Below are 5,374 nucleotides of genomic sequence, written 5' to 3'. Positions count from 1 at the left end.
AGAAACCAGTCATTCCACAAAATATTGTATTACGAGAAGCACGTCTGACAAAGAAATTCAGCTGGGCTTAATTTAAGGCCTGCTAGTGAAGAAAACAGGCCTAGGAGAAGAGAGGCTGGTTACCTTAGATGTTTGCCTCTTGGTTTAAGTTTGCCTCTGTGGGCAACTGGAAAGGCCTTGACTGAAAAATAGAGAAAGGAAACCCAAGAACTGCTTCTGCCCTTTGGAGAAGTGAGGCGACTCAGATTATTTCAGCTAAATGGCACAGAACAAGCTGACAAAAACAAGCTGTCAGTCCAGCTCAGGTCCTACAAATGGCCATTGTCCAAACAGTTCTGGGTGCTTCCCTGTTCACAACATCAGCAGCACAGTGCTGGGCACTTCAATAAGATCACGTTTTAGCTATTAGCTGAAAGTTGCCCCCACAAACATTCCTTGTGTTCTGCTACAGCAAGGATCAGTACATCAAGCTGAATTCCCCTTTTCCAAATCCTATTCCAGTAGGAAACTGGTACGGAGCTGCCCATCCTAGGACAGTTGGGGCCTGAGGAAAAGGAGGTGACCTCTAGGCAATGGGAAATTTTTACTGTGAAGGACCTTGGGAATTTACATCTCTGTAAGACTGCCATTTTTGACTCAGTTTCTCCTTAATTACGATTTCAACACCTTTTATTGGATCCAGGCTGTTGGTGTCTGTCCCTGTGCAATGTACGGGGAGGTGGGCGCCCGCCCTAGGCCCAAGGAACGAGCGCTGTCACCACAGATCTCTGCCATGGATGTAGCCCCTGTAGCTGGACAGTTCAGTGTCTGACTGCTGCTGCTTCCCTGTGTCAGATTGCCCCGTGTGATGTTCTAATCATACCCTGAGATCATCTCTCTACATCTCACCTACAAAGGTATCCCAAGGTATTTTCATACATACTCAACCTTTAATCCACAAACCTTATACAAAGTTGGGTTCTTGCTCACCAAAAAGAGTTGGGCACTTTCCTTGGCTACTTGCTGATACTTCTGCATAACTCAGCTGTTTGTTTTTTTTCAGGCAGACAGTGCTTTGTTACTTCTTCCCTGGTATATCCAGCATGTTTAGGGAATTTATTTAGCCTCAAATTCAGCCCTGCCAGTTGGAGCAGTTATATACTGAGAGAAAAGCCGCATGGTGGAAGAGATTTTTTTTTTTCCTTGAGACATACTCAGTCGAAAAGTCAGAATAAACAAACCTTCAGGAATTTTATGGAGGAAAAATACATTTAGGGGGACACCATCATTTCGTGGAAAGTGAGAAAGCAGCAGCTCCCAAGCTGTAGGCTTTCCTGATGAGCAGTTACACCAACCAGTGACAGCCACAGGTATTGCCTTCTAAATTAAATCATTAATTTCTAATTAGAAAACACAGCAAAAATGAATTATTTCAGTCCAGTCCCCATTTGCTGATGTGAAACACCAGTATTGATCACAACCTTAAAGTCTAGGCCCTTGACTTTCTGCTTTCCAACTCTGATCACTCCAAATCCCCAGCAGCTCTCATCCTCCACATAACAACTCACTGCTCAGAATAGATGCTGAGGAATTTGTGACCAAGGCCCCTTTTGGCACCAGGGGTTGTTTCACAAGACATCATGACATCACAGACCACCAAAGGAACCTGCTCACTGTCACAGAGCAGGCGAGGGGAAGATGTCTCTTGGCCTGCAGTCCCAGCACCCACATGGAAGGGAAGAGCCCAAGACCTGTGCTTGGTGGACTTCCATAACATATAAATTAAGCAGTGGTTCTGGGCACTGCAACACTGATGTCTGCACTAGCAAATTGTTAGAATAAATGTGGTACAATCCTGGCCCATGCTGACAAATGCAGATGAGTTAGCATGGACCAGAAGCCATTCACAACTGGCATGCTGGATTTAGTGACCCCATGGTGAACAAAACCATGGGGTATGTGAATCTGCACTGCCTTCAGTACCAGAGAAACAGTCCCGGGCAAGTTCAATTTACTGATACAAATCTAACCTGCATTTTTATTTTTATCACACTGAAATGCAAATCTTCTGTGAAGATCCCTTTTTTACTGCTTCAGGTTTTGCTCAGCTGTTTCCATGCTCCACTGAAGTGAATGCTATAGCCAGACCTCAGTCTTTCTTCTAAATCTTTTCCTCACCTCTCCCTTTACCTCCTGTAATGATTAGATTTTCTTTAATGACCTCCTGGTTTTGCAATGTGGAAGACTTAGGCTGCAGTCAGGCAGATATGCAACACGTGATCAGTCAAATATGGCTCTTACATGTATAAAGTGAAGGTGTCTCATAGCTTTGCTCAGAATTCCCTGAGGGGTGTGTAGATGCTCTAGACCAAAGGACACCAATGATTACATCAATGCTAAACTAAAAAAGCACAACTCGTGTCTTAGAGAGAAGACCCGAGGTGTTCTCCAGAGTATGCAGATTGCTGGCCTTTAGGCCAGGCACTCTATTAAGTGGCAACAAGTGCACCTCAAGCAGCAGTCACAGAGCAAACGTGAGGAAATAATGGTAAATTTAAAAAAAAATAATTAAAACATAAAAACAGGCACATCAAGAGGTGAAAGAGGTCTGCTGAAGGAGTTTGCTTGCTGTGTGCAAAACCTGACAAAATATTTCTAACAAGCCACGGAGATATTTTCTTCTCCTAAAGAGGATGGGTGTGACAGACGTCCCTAGAATTAGTCAGCCCCGTAAAGCTACTTAATTGCTTGACATATTTGCTTACAGTCAAAGACCTGTATTTGTGAGTCCATACTACACCTAGCAATTAATATTATTCTATTATTTACAGTAACAACTGTGTGACGAATCATGAAAGATCCTAGCTGCAAAGCACTGTACAAAGTCTTAGCAAAGCACTTGCATCTCTGGACAACTGACAGCTGAAACTACAAGAAAAATACAACAAATCAGTGCAAACAAAATTGCAGGGAAAGCAGGCAAAACAGTTAGCAATGAGAGTGAGGTATTTGTATCATGTTCCTTTGAAAACCTGCTCCTACAGCAGTTAGTAATTAAATTGTCTTAACTTGAATTCTGCCTGCAGGGTGAGGCAGGCAGCTTTTAGGTATAGGTTTATCCTTCTCCTACGTCCCCAAGAATATAGATCCAGTAGGATCTCAGTGGTGCTCGTGTTGTGTGACCACTATTAAGGCCAGGCAATGGTCCTTGTTACTTGACCAAGGAAAGGTGAGACAATTCCCCTTCTTTCTCTAGCTGAAGAGTTGTGTCTCTTACATCACTGGTCTTTGTGAAATACATTCAGTTTTCCAGTTAGCAGGCAGCTTAACTTGAATTTGCCTGATTCTTCGGTAAGGCAATCTAACCCTTGTTTTCTTCTCTCAAATAATTTAGAGAAATTTCCATGTGCAGGACTTTACTTCCAGCTACCCCCACTGTAGCCATATGGCTTTTGTGTCTTAGAAAGTTCTTATCTTAGATCTGCATTATGGTGTAGTTTATCCTCAGAAATGTTCAAACTCCATACTTACTTACAGAGATATGCTCAGCAGCAGCAAATTAAGCTTCTTAAGTCAGTACTAAACCACACAACTCAATTCAGAGAACACAGCTATTCCCTAAAGACATCTACAGGGGGCATAGCATGCAGTCGCCCCTTCCTGCCCACACTGTGGCTAGTCACCCAAACCTTGCTTCTCACCAGAGAAGCAAGACCATTGTCTCAGCACGCTCTTGTAGTATCTTGTGCTGACAGCAGCAGACAAGAGCATGGTGTTGGTATGATCCTCCTCAGAGCCTAACATCAACCTCTCAAAAGCAGCAAATAATAGGCCCCATTATTCCTTCCAACCTTGCTTTAGCACCAGCAGTTGAACATTTTCATGACTTTTTTTTTTTATTTATTTACAGCAGCACAGATCCTCTTGGGTCTTCCGCTTTCCTCCAGCTCCTCATATTCATCAGGGATCTTCTCTTGTATTTCACGGCACTCGGCTGATGAGAACACACAGGGTTCCAGCACTTCATACATGAAACTCCCTCCCTGACTCTGCCCCTCCTCCATACATCTGAGTCACTCCTACATTTGTGAAAAGCACAGCCAGAAACCAGATTAGCTCTTCTAAATATGTGAATAATGAAAAAGATGTATTAAATTGCCCCGCAGGTTATCCCACGGAAGGATTATTCAAGAGAGCTCCTTTTGTAAGAAGAAAATCCCTACAGCAAGGCCTTTCATGTGATTCAGTTAGTTGTGCATGCAACGTAAATGAGAATTTACTCTTGCATAACATTAAGTGCAGTCGGCTACAGAAGCAGGCTCCTTCTCACTCCGTCTTACCCTACCTCAGTATCCGTTTGGTGATCTTGAGTAAGAGATGATAATCTTGCTTGAGCAGTAAGTGGTTAATCTGGTTTTGGCCACAGAAAAAGTAGCTAAGTGGAACAATTAGCAAGCTCACTACTTCTGCATGGTGTGAGCGTTATTGTGGAGGTCAACTTAAACAGACCCTGCTTACAGACAGCTGTCCTTTTCCTTACAAACCTGGAGCTAGCAGGTGGGGAGAGGAAGAACAAAATGCAAAATGAGAATGACAAATGCAAAATACCAAGAGCAGCCTGTTGGAGAGAGCACAGCTTCAGTACATGCAAGGTCAGAGAAGAGGGAGGGGCAGAAGTTGCTCCAGCCACAGGAGCAGATATTTTCCCGCAGCCCACGAACAGGAGCCAGTGGATACTTCCTGAAGGAACTGTGGAGAGCCTGCCCAGGATCTGGTTTATCCTGAAAGACCACAGCCTGTAGGAAAGCCCTGCTCTTAGAGCACTTCATGAAGGACTGTATCCCATGGGAGGGACCCAACATTGAAGAAGGGGAAAGTGTGAGGAGGAAGGAGTGGCAGAGAGGAACTTTTATGGACTAACCACAAATCCCATTCCTCCTGCGCTGCCTGGAGTAGAAGGGAGAGGAGCTGGGAACTTTTTTTCCAAGGCTAAGCCTTGGAAAAAGGGAGGATGTTGGTATTGTAATTCTTGTCTTAGTTGCTCACCCTCCTACTCCATTTTTAGTTGAGAATAAATATTTTTTCCTCCAGTTGAGTCTGTTTTGCCCATGACAGAGATTGTTAGTTATCTGCAAAGCAGACACATACAGCACCTTGTGGTGGGCTTACCGCCACTGGCTGCCAAACACCCATCCAGCTGCTCTCTCACTCCCTCTCCTCAACAGGTCAAGGGGAGAAAATAAGACGTGAAAGGTCTTGGATCAAGATAAAGACAGGCAGATCACTTAAAAACTGCTGTCATGGGTGAAACAGACAAAGGTTTTTATATTGTAGAACCGTATGAGAAAATGACTTCATATTTTACCACTTTTTCTGTTCCAAAATCTGACACAGG

The sequence above is a fragment of the Anas acuta genome, chromosome 1 (assembly GCF_963932015.1).
Source record: "Anas acuta chromosome 1, bAnaAcu1.1, whole genome shotgun sequence".
Taxonomy (NCBI): domain Eukaryota; kingdom Metazoa; phylum Chordata; class Aves; order Anseriformes; family Anatidae; genus Anas; species Anas acuta.
The sequence above is the reverse complement of the archived record's forward strand: the minus strand, read 5'-3'. Positions refer to the sequence as shown.